Here is a 13,275-nt window from a genome sequence, read left to right on the forward strand (position 1 = left end):
CCAGACTATAGAATGACAGGCATAGTATACAATGCCATACCATACTATGACAAACCACGCCATACCAGACTATAGAATGACAGGCAGAGTATACCATGCAATACCATACAATGACAAACCACGCCATACCAGACTATAGAATGACAGGCATAGTATACAATGCCATACCATACAATGACAAACCACACCATACCAGACTATAGAATGACAGGCATAGTATACAATGCCATACCATACAATGACAAACCACACCATACCAGACTTTCAGAATGACAGGCATAGTATACAATGCCATACCATACAATGACAAACCACGCCATACCAGACTATAGAATGACAGGCATAGTATACAATGCCATACCATACAATGACAAACCACGCCATACCAGACTATAGAATGACAGGCATAGTCTACAATGCCACACCATACAATGACAAACCACGCCATACCAGACTATAGAATGACAGGCATAGTATACAATGCCATACCATACAATGACAAACCACGCCATACCAGACAATAGAATGACAGGCATAGTATACAATGCCATACCATACAATGACAAACCACGCCATACCAGACTATAGAATGACAGGCATAGTATACAATGCCACACCATACAATGACAAACCACGCCATACCAGACTATAGAATGACAGGCATAGTATACAATGCCATACCATACAATGACAAACCACACCATACCAGACTATAGAATGACAGGCATAGTATACAATGCCATACCATACAATGACAAACCACGCCATACCAGACTATAGAATGACAGGCATAGTATGCAATGCCATACCATACATTGACAAACCACGCATACCAGACTATAGAATGACAGGCATAGTATGCAATGCCATACCATACAATGACAAACCACGCCATACCAGACTATAGAATGACAGGCATAGTATGCAATGCCATACCATACAATGCCAAACCACACCATACCAGACTATAGAATGACAGGCATAGTATACAATGCCACACCATACAATGACACACCATACCAGACTATAGAATGACAGGCATAGTATGCAATGCCACACCATACAATGACAAACCACGCCATACCAGACTATAGAATGACAGGCATAGTATACAATGCCATACCATACTATGACAAACCACGCCATACCAGACTATAGAATGACAGGCAGAGTATACCATGCCATACCATACAATGACAAACCACGCCATACCAGACTATAGAATGACAGGCATAGTATACAATGCCATACCATACAATGACAAACCACACCATACCAGACTATAGAATGACAGGCATAGTATACAATGCCATACCATACAATGACAAACCACACCATACCAGACTTTCAGAATGACAGGCATAGTATACAATGCCATACCATACAATGACAAACCACGCCATACCAAACTATAGAATGACAGGCATAGTATACAATGCCATACCATACAATGACAAACCACGCCATACCAGACTATAGAATGACAGGCATAGTCTACAATGCCACACCATACAATGACAAACCACGCCATACCAGACTATAGAATGACAGGCATAATATACAATGCCATACCATACAATGACAAACCACGCCATACCAGACAATAGAATGACAGGCATAGTATACAATGCCATACCATACAATGACAAACCACGCCATACCAGACTATAGAATGACAGGCATAGTATACAATGCCACACCATACAATGACAAACCACGCCATACCAGACTATAGAATGACAGGCATAGTATACAATGCCATACCATACAATGACAAACCACACCATACCAGACTATAGAATGACAGGCATAGTATACAATGCCATACCATACAATGACAAACCACGCCATACCAGACTATAGAATGACAGGCATAGTATGCAATGCCATACCATACAATGACAAACCACGCATACCAGACTATAGAATGACAGGCATAGTATGCAATGCCATACCATACAATGACAAACCACGCCATACCAGACTATAGAATGACAGGCATAGTATGCAATGCCATACCATACAATGCCAAACCACACCATACCAGACTATAGAATGACAGGCATAGTATACAATGCCACACCATACAATGACAAACCACACCATACCAGACTATAGAATGACAGGCATAGTATGCAATGCCATACCATACAATGACAAACCACACCATACAATGCCATACCATACAATGACAAACCACGCCATACCAGACTATAGAATGACAGGCATAGTATGCAATGCCATACCATACTATGACAAACCACACCATACCAGACTATAGAATGACAGGCATAGTATACAATGCCACACCATACAATGACAAACCACACCATACCAGACTATAGAATGACAGGCATAGTATACAATGCCACACCATACAATGCCAAACCACGCCATACCAGACTATAGAATGACAGGCATAGTATACAATGCCATACCATACAATGACAAACCACGCCATACCAGACTATAGAATGACAGGCATAGTATACAATGCCATACCATACAATGACAAACCACGCCATACCAGACTATAGAATGACAGGCATAGTATGCAATGCCATACCATACAATGACAAACCACGCCATACCAGACTATAGAATGACAGGCATAGTATGCAATGCCATACCATACAATGACAAACCACGCCATACCAGACTATAGAATGACAGGCATAGTATGCAATGCCATACCATACAATCGCAAACCACACCATACAATGCCATACCATACAATGACAAACCATGCCATACCAGACTATAGAATGACAGGCATAGTATGCAATGCCATACCATACAATGACAAACCACACCATACAATGCCATACCATACAATGACAAACCACACCATACAATGCCATACCATACAATGACAAACCACACCATACCAGACTATAGAATGACAGGCATAGTATACAATGCCATACCATACAATGACAAACCACACCATACCAGACTATAGAATGACAGGCATAGTATGCAATGCCATACCATACAATGACAAACCACACCATAGCAGACTATAGAATGACAGGCATAGTATACAATGCCATACCATACAATGACAAACCACTCCATACCAGACTATAGAATGACAGGCATAGTATACAATGCCATACCATACAAGGACAAACCACGCCATACCAGACAATAGAATGACAGGCATAGTATACAATGCCATACCATACAATGACAAACCACGCCATACCAGACAATAGAATGACAGGCATAGTATACAATGCCATACCATACAATGACAAACCACGCCATACCAGACTATAGAATGACAGGCATAGTATACAATGCCATACCATACAATGACAAACTACACCATACCAGACTAGAGAATGACAGGCATAGTATACAATGCCATACCATACAATGACAAACCACACCATACCAGACTATAGAATGACAGGCACAGTATACAATGCCATACCATACAATGACAAACCACACCATACAATGCCATACCATACAATGACAAACCACGCCATACCAGACTATAGAATGACAGGCATAGTATACAATGCCATACCATACAATGACAAACCACACCATACCAGACTAGAGAATGACCGGCATAGTATGCAATGCCATACCATACAATGACAAACCACACCATACTAGACTATAGAATGACAGGCATAGTATGCAATGCCATACCATACAATGACAAACCACGCCATACCAGACTATAGAATGACAGGCATAGTATACAATGCCATACCATACAATGACAAACCACACCATACAATGCCATACCATACAATGACAAACCACGCCATACCAGACTATAGAATGACAGGCATAGTATGCAATGCCATACCATACAATGACAAACCACACCATACCAGACTATAGAATGACAGGCATAGTATACAATGCCATACCATACAATGACAAACCACGAAACATACCAGACTATAGAATGACAGGCATAGTATACAATGCCATACCATACAATGACAAACCACACCATACAATGCCATACCATACAATGACAAACCACGCCATACCAGACTATAGAATGACAGGCAGAGTATACAATGCCATACCATACAATGACAAACCACGCCATACCAGACTATAGAATGACAGGCATAGTATACAATGCCATACCATACAATGACAAACCACACCATACAATGCCATACCATACAATGACAAACCACGCCATACCAGACTATAGAATGACAGGCAGAGTATACAATGCCATACCATACAATGACAAACCACGCCATACCAGACTATAGAATGACAGGCATAGTATACAATGCCATACCATACAATGACAAACCACGCCATACCAGACTATAGAATGACAGGCATAGTATGCAATGCCATACCATACAAGGACAAACCACGCCATACCAGACTATAGAATGACAGGCATAGTATACAATGCCATACCATACAATGACAAACCATGCCATACCAGACTATAGAATGACAGGCATAGTATGCAATGCCATACCATACAAGGACAAACCACGCCATACCAGACTATAGAATGACAGGCATAGTATACAATGCCATACCATACAATGACAAACCATGCCATACCAGACTATAGAATGAAAGGCAGAGTATACAATGCCATACCATACAATGACAAACCACGCCATACCAGACTATAGAATGACAGGCATAGTATACAATGCCATACCATACAATGACAAACCACGCCATACCAGACTGTAGAATGACAGGCATAGTATACAATGCCATACCATACAATGACAAACCATGCCATACCAGACTATAGAATGACAGGCAGAGTATACAATGCCATACCATACAATGACAAACCACACCATACCAGACTATAGAATGACAGGCATAGTATACAATGCCACACCATACAATGACAAACCCGCTCGCAGCTGTTTGTTGCCTGCCGTGACTCTGCTGTACATCTCCGTGAGGAAAGGAGATAAGCTGCTTCCACAGTGACCGCGTTTGGAGGCTGCTCGCCAGAGGTCGGGACTGCGAGACCCAGGGTTCTGCGCGTGAAGACCGGAGCGCACCTGGAGTCTCTTCCCGCCTCTGTTCCGCCCTGATTGCTTGGCTGCCTGCTCTGACCTGATTCGCCAGCTTCAGCATTTACAGCTCGCGGCCCCCGCTCCGCGGGTGCCGCTCGCAGCTGTTTGTTGCCTGCCATGACTCTGCTGTACATCTCCGTGAGGAAAGGAGATAAGCTGCTTCCACAGTGACCGCGTTTGGAGGCTGCTCGCCAGAGGTCGGGACTGCGAGACCCAGGGTTCTGCGCGTGAAGACCGGAGCGCACCTGGAGTCTCTTCCCGCCTCTGTTCCGCCCTGATTGCTTGGCTGCCTGCTCTGTCCTGATTCGCCAGCTTCAGCATTTACAGCTCGCGGCCCCCGCTCCGCGGGTGCCGCTCGCAGCTGTTTGTTGCCTGCCGTGACTCTGCTGTACATCTCCGTGAGGAAAGGAGATAAGCTGCTTCCACAGTGACCGCGTTTGGAGGCTGCTCGCCAGAGGTCGGGACTGCGAGACCCAGGGTTCTGCGCGTGAAGACCGGAGCGCACCTGGAGTCTCTTCCCGCCTCTGTTCCGCCCTGATTGCTTGGCTGCCTGCTCTGACCTGATTCGCCAGCTTCAGCATTTACAGCTCGCGGCCCCCGCTCCGCGGGTGCCGCTCGCAGCTGTTTGTTGCCTGCCGTGACTCTGCTGTACATCTCCGTGAGGAAAGGAGATAAGCTGCTTCCACAGTTACCGCGTTTGGAGGCTGCTCGCCAGAGGTCGGGACTGCGAGACCCAGGGTTCTGCGCGTGAAGACCGGAGCGCACCTGGAGTCTCTTCCCGCCTCTGTTCCGCCTATTTAAGACACACCATCCACGCTAAGCGGGACGCGTGCGGGACGCCGGGCTAAGCCCGGGCAAAGGGCGGGCCGTCTGTGGCCGTCCGGGGACGACCGAGGACGGGACGGGCCACCCCATGTACGCCTGGCTACAGAGGTACTACAAAATCTATACTTTGAAACCAATATATGAATACATCTTAATCTTGACAGAATCATTTGTATTACACATTTGAAATACAGATTTTTTAATCGGATAAAATCAACTGTGGCTAATATATAATCAACTAGACCTCTGATCTGTAATATGAGGGCGTTAAAAAAACTCCGCTCACGAACAATTTATTCAAAGCGTATGGGGACTGAAACCGCTGTTACAAAGATGGCAGCAAATTCATTGAAATCTGGCCATCTTTCAAGTACTCCAGCTATAAATACGTATTTTTCCACTATTTCGAAGAGAAAAACTGTATTTTCACTTTCAACTGACAAACAAAATAAACTAGAGTCATCTACAAACAAGGATCATTACGACTCTTTACCTCTCTTCGTACAGACTACTGACAATCTAGGTCGCACGAAATCTGAAAGTAACCTGGCAATTATTTCCTTTATAGAGAAAGACCAAAATACCCACGTGGAAACAGCTCAAATTACCCCCACAATCCCAATAAGTAAACAGGATTATGAGCTACCCTCTGATGTGTTTACGAGTATGAATATGAAGCAAGAACAAGAAAAATTCGAAATATCATTGAGTCAAATACATCCTTTAACTAGCTCACCGGAAAAATCCCCTATCTTATACCCTAACCAGGACAACTTTACTGATCCAATTTTTTCACATTTAACCTTCGGAAATATCACTTCTCCTCTCTCAAAGGCGCTTTTTACATTGCAAGAAATATTGGAATCAGTGCTCACTCATCTTGGCCAAATTCTTGCTAATTCCGATGAAACCCTGGACGTGCAAATAGGAATACTGAAACATTTAGTTGAGGAAAAAAAGAAAAAATTTCTAAATAATGACATACCAAAAAAACTAGATCTAGTTGAAACATTAACAGGTGAAGATCTTCAAAATAACGTTAATATAACTCCAAAGCAGCGAGAAGCTAGTACACAAACAATTAATATAGAAAAAACTGTGACTAAAACAAAGGATCTAAGAAAAAAGAATAAACCTCTTATTACATATTCGCTCAAAAAACTGTTCAAAGAAGAACCGGAAATCAATACCGGAAATACTAACAAGCATTTTTCAATCTTCTCGTGCAAAGAGCCCAACAACAAGCATGATCAGGGTACTATGGAAATCAAAGTAGAGCCATCGGGCATCACCATTGAACAGAAAAATAGTCAACTAAATCAAACTGAAAAAAGAGATGAGAAGGAAAATGCTGGGGGGAAGAAGAAGAGAAAACCACTAAGGAGAATACAAAGGAAAAAAGGGCACAAATTGAAATTTCAAAAATTCACTCCCAAAACCTTGATGAATTCTTCAGAAATTCAAAAATCTCCGCTGTTAACATATTTGAATCCAAAAGCTGAAGAATTCTGTCCAGTGGTAGAATATAGAACAACAGAACAAAACACTAAGGCTACTGAAGAAGCGAATGTTACTATTACGCAATCATGGGAAGGAATAATATCTAAACATTTAATCATTGAAGAACTGTTCCCTACTGACAAAATGCCATTAAACCGCGGTAGAATATTGAACCTTTTACAAGAAATGCCATCACTGATCTCACTGACAAGTAACGAAATTGATTTAGTTCTCTTTCCTAATAAAGAGAATAAGAAATTAGCACAAGTCTCCTTTTTCTCGTCAGTTCTTCCTGGAATCATACTCAGGGAGAAGGAAATCCTTCATAAAAATGGTTATGATGTAATTTCCGTAGTGGATCCCATACCTACTAACAACTTAAACAAAGGTATCCTGGGACAAAATAACCGAAGAGATGAATTCCCTAGTACATCCAGGGGAGAAATAATTTCAAATTTCAACAGAAAAGACTCGCTAAAAATACAAGTAAAAGAAGGAGAGAGGTCAGTATGGTCCAGGGAACTAAGACCTACCAATAATGAGAATACGACAAAATCTTGGGCATGGTTATCTGAAACCCTAAATAGTAAAAAAATTGTCAAACCTCAGAAAAATCAAGTTTAGCAAAGGTATGACGATACTATCCTGGAATTTGGCTGGGAAGATGGACAATAAAATGAAGTATGTAACTGATACCCTCCCTGACATTATTGGTTTACAGGAAACTTGGAATACTAAACCTTTTATTCAAAAAGGATACTATGTTTTTGAAACCCTGGCAAAAAATTCTAGAAGGGGCCATGCTAAAGGCGGTTTAGCAATCTTATTAAAAGAAGATTACTCTTGGTCGCAAGAATTAATTAATACAAAGATGGATAATTTACAATGTCTAAAAGTATCTCTTAAATCCCAAACATCACCCACTTTTTTATTACTCTTTAACATCTATGCGCCTCCTAGCGCTAACTGCGATCTGTTGTTTGAACGCCTAATGGAGACCATCTCCCAAATCATTGAAGAACAATTCAACCTGCCTTATATCATAATGGGAGATATGAATGCAAAAATGTCAAACTGTGAAATAAAGAAATGGGCTCTACTTTTAAATGAAGAATCCTTGGAAATATCACTCCCTGTACTCCCAAAAGGAATGAAATCAGATAAGAGAGGTCGAGCATTATTATCATTTCTCCCAAAAATAAACGGGACTATCTTAAATGGTAATATACATGGTGATAAACCAGCATCGTATACGAGGCAGGGTAATGGATCTCCCTCTATACTTGACTACTTCATATGTGGGATCGGAGAAAAAGATCGAATGAGTCAACTATTAATCACATTCAATGAGGAAAGTGACCATGCTATCCTATGTCTATCAACTGAATGGATTTTACAAGCTACTTTCCAGTATCAGCCGATATTTCAGAAAACAAAAATGGAAGTAAACGCAACGAGGGGCAGAATTTTCTGGGGGCCAGAAAATTTGGATCAAGTGAGGCTATTGGTCTCTCAAACCAATTTGTTGACTACTACATACTCAGCCGATCCTATAAAGAACTTTGCTTGCATAATAAATAAGCTGAAACATGCACTACAAAGTAAGTTAGAACAAACAAAATTATGGAAAAGTAAACGAAGTAGTAACTACAAAAATTCAAACAAACCAGTCGTAAAACAAATCAACAGGTTGATACGTGCCCAGTTTTTGAACTTCTCATTCACAAATAAAAAGGAAATTAATAGATTAAAAAATCAAATAAGGCGAGAAAAAACTAAACAGAAAAAACTGAAACAGGACACCAATTGGATTGAAATCCAAGAAGCAGCCAAACAAAAAAACCAGCGCAAATATTGGGCCCTGATCGCAACAATGACTGGAACTAAGAAAAAGTTAGAATCAACTCCTGTCACAGAAGAAGACTGGGAAATTTACCTCCGAGAGCTTTATAGTCCAAACAAGTTGACTACCAATGGCGAAGCTGAAGTACAATGTCTGGGAAAGAATGACATAAAAATCAATCAAACGTCGGCACTGTCTGTCTCTAAGATCATAAGATGGGCAAGAAGCACTGGCGCATCGGGACCCGATCAGATACCTATTAAGGTCTATCAAATTGAGCACAAAGAGTGGGGACGGCTACTTTCGCCACTATTTAACTATATAATCGATAGTGGCAAAATGCCAATCTCCTGGAAGGGGAGTATAATCATCCCAATTTACAAAAAAGGAAAAAGAAACACTCCGGGAAACTATAGACAAATTGCCCTCATGGATGCCGCTGGCAAGATTTTCGCAGCAGAAATATTGGAACGGCTAAAAACTTGGGCATTTTCCCTGGGCTTAATCCCCATGTTCCAGTCTGGATTTCGTCCAAACCATGCAGTGACTGACAATGTAGCCATCCTCCAAACAATTTTGGACAAATATGTATCAGGGAAAAAGCAAACCATCTATGCAGCGTTCATAGACTACTCGACGGCCTTCGACCGAGTAGACAGACCGACCTTGTGGTTAAAACTGAGAAAAATGGGAATACCAGAACAGCTATTGCTCTTAATAGTAAATCTTCACAGTGACACTTGGTGCCGTATCCAAATGGGGAGTGATAAAGGTCTATCAAGGGTAATTTTCACATCAAATGGATTAAAACAAGGGTGCCTCTTGGCCCCTATTTTATTTTCTTTGTACCTAAGTGACTTACCAAGTAATCTACAACAATGTTTATGTACACCGCCAAAGATAGCCAACGAGTATATTCATTCCCTGCTGTATGCGGACGACATTGTCCTGTTTGATCTAACTCCATTTGGTCTTCAAAATCTTCTAGACATTTTACATCAGTATTCTAAGAAAAACTTCCTAATTCCAAATATCTGTAAGACCAAAGTGGTTGCTTTCTCTAAACAGAAGAAAAAGGTGAGATATGAATGGAAGTTGGGAGGGGAGAAAGTAGAGCAGGTAAAAGAATATACTTACTTGGGCAGAATTTTTTCGCAAAACTTGAGGAACAACAGCCAAATAGATCATTTAAAAAGGAAAAGTGACCTACATGCTGGGGCATTGTCTCGCCTATATTCTGCCACTGGACATAGGCACTTTTCGGCACTGATTCAAGTTTATCGAGCGAAGATCCCACCGGTTGTCTCGTATGCTTCGGAATACATTCCTATTTACCAATGGACATATATGAACTTAATTGAAGGTAAAATACTAAAAAGCTTATTAAAGCTCTCCACATCTACACCAGTACAGGTGTTGAGACTGGAATGTAACATCACGAGTGCCTACGCTACGGCTGTAGCTAGTATCATAAGGTGGGCCTATAATCTTCTCCATTCTAAGGAAGGCACTCTTCGAAATTTACTAAAAATCGAGACATTTAACATCGGTTACACCAATCTCACTTTCTTAAAAAATTTGCAAGAGGCTTTTCAGCTAGCTAAAATTAGTGTAGAAATTTTGTCTACATGGTCTCCAGCCCAACTCAAACTATTTTTAAAAAAATTCACCCCTAAATTGAGTTATGACATTGATTATTCACATTGTGTTAGTTTATCTTTGTATAAAACCTACGTAAACTCCCATGAATATAAGCAATACCTACCCTACCTAGACTATACCCTTATACATGGTGCAAGACGCGCAATCATGATGCTGCGTCTAGGAATCCTTCCTGTATTAACTCTTACTTCTACTTGGAGATCAGATAAGACAGCTTTATGTACCTTTTGTCAGGGGGGCAATCAGAATTTGGAACATCTTCTTTTTATATGTCCTAATACAGAAATTGTGAAGGCAAGGTTATTATGTCTTACACCCATTTACCGATCATGTAGGATCGTAAACTCAAAAGACTTTTTATTCATTTGTAAAAACCCACCAAACGAATATGTTTGCTATAAAATTTTTAAGTTTTTGAAAATTTCACTGAAAATGTATTAAATGTGAATGTATAATGTATATATTTTATTTTTGTGGTCCTCAATTGAGTACCGTAACAAAATAAACTTTTTGACTTTGACAAACCACGCCATACCAGACTATGGAATGACAGGCAGAGTATGCAATACCATACCATACAATGCCATACCATACAATGCCACACCATACAATGTCAGGCCATACTATACACATGTTTTCTTACTATTATATTATATAATAATCCTTTTGGACAAATGTTGTACAACATTATTAAGAAAAAGGCAAAGCCAATAGACCTCGCATAGGCGAGACCAGTTGGCTTTGCCAATGCATGTTTATTGAATTTGGCACACTTTGCAGTCTTAGAGCAAAACACTGTTACATGAAGACAAATCTGATTAGCAATTAACGATGTGTTAATTGTGTGGATTGATGTGTTTCCGTGTGTACTGGAATATAATTACGTTATTTTTTTTTTTACCAAAGTGACAGTGATGTATTCACAGCCCTGGCAGTGTAAAAGGTCCAACATGAATAATGTTAGAAGTAAAAATGTGTATTTATTTTATGTTTACAGCATTTGAAGTATGAGCTATTGAATTAAAGCGTGTTTTGTGCAGTAGAGTGTGAGGACATGTGTGCCCTGCATGCTTTTCTGTCCTATTGAGACTGATTTGCTGTATATTCTTTTTTAACTTCATTCAGGCACTTTCATTTACACGTTTTGTTTTGGTGCATTGTCCAGTATGTAACTACTTTTAGCACCCTCTCGCACTTTGTGGGCATATTGTTTTTTTTAAAAATGTGTACTGGTAAATACTGTGCCATGAACAACAGGTCCTAACTTCTTGGGACTCATTTTCTTATTTTTATCAGAAATTTGGTATTGTGATTATCTTGGACTATAAAAGGGTATTGTCCCTTCTTTTACTTCATTTTGTTTGAACACATCTTTTGGGGTTTCTTTGGAATTTTAGTGGTTGAGTACTTTGAATGTAATCCCGGCACGCTGTGATAAATAGAATGGCGGAGAAATGAAAAAAGAGTTGTAGGGACTATGTTGACACTGTGGCTATTGCGTACCAGCTTCGACATAGCTGGCGTTTTTCCACTCATTCAAGAGTTTGCTTCTTGCAGGTATTGCCAGCTAGAACACGCAAAAGGTGCGTCTGCCTGAAGCGGTCTGTACTCTTTCTCTCCAGATGCTGTTTTTGCTTTTCAACTGCGTGACCCCGTCCACAACGGGCATGCAGGACACCAGATGCCGCCTCTTGGCACGCGGATACAAGTGCCCTGTTCTTCTGCTTCATCCCTTGGGAGGGTGGACCAAAGATGATGATGTGCCTTTGGAATGGCGCATTAAGCAACATGCAGCCGTACTGGAGGAGGGCGTCCTGGATGCCAAGACGACAGTTGTCACCATCTTCCCAGCTCCCATGCTGTATGCTGGGCCAACTGAGGTAAAACACTTTGAGTAAAAACGCTCCTTACGCGGCCTGAAGGGCGTTTCCCAAGATACAAAAACCTCCACAAGGCTGATTATAAAGGCCTAAACTATTTCCAGCCTGGACCTTTTTATTAAGGTAAGTCGGTATTTGTGATGTGATGCTAATTTATATCTTCATGTGGTCATATTAGGCCATCTGTGTGGTTAGAGAGTACAAGAGTATTCCACACTATCAGACACTTGCACTACTTCAGTCTTCTGCTGTAGGCAAAGACGCTGTGAGGACTGTGAAATGGCTAAAATTGGTGTCTTTAGGTCAAGCCTTGACAGCATTTGCGCTGTCGTTTAGCGACCTGTTGTATAAGGTTTAGGAGTGAAGCTCCACCCATAGCTTGCCAATGCTTTTTATTTGTCTATAGCAGTGTCCTTCAGAAATATTTTCTTGCTACTGGGCAATCCTTCCTCTTTTCCCTCTTTGTATTTCCGCTTTCCTGCCACAGAGCACCGGCCAAGTACTGTCTCCTTACGCTTTC

General features: G+C 41.0%; 1 pseudogene; it reads left to right on the forward strand.

Moving 5' to 3' along the window:
* Positions 1-13,275, forward strand: part of LOC147693202 (bifunctional 3'-phosphoadenosine 5'-phosphosulfate synthase 2-like) — a 150,654-nt pseudogene that overhangs the window by 75,079 nt on the left and 62,300 nt on the right.

Source organism: Lissotriton vulgaris, chromosome 8 (genome assembly GCF_964263255.1).
Source record: "Lissotriton vulgaris chromosome 8, aLisVul1.2, whole genome shotgun sequence".
Classification (NCBI taxonomy): domain Eukaryota; kingdom Metazoa; phylum Chordata; class Amphibia; order Caudata; family Salamandridae; genus Lissotriton; species Lissotriton vulgaris.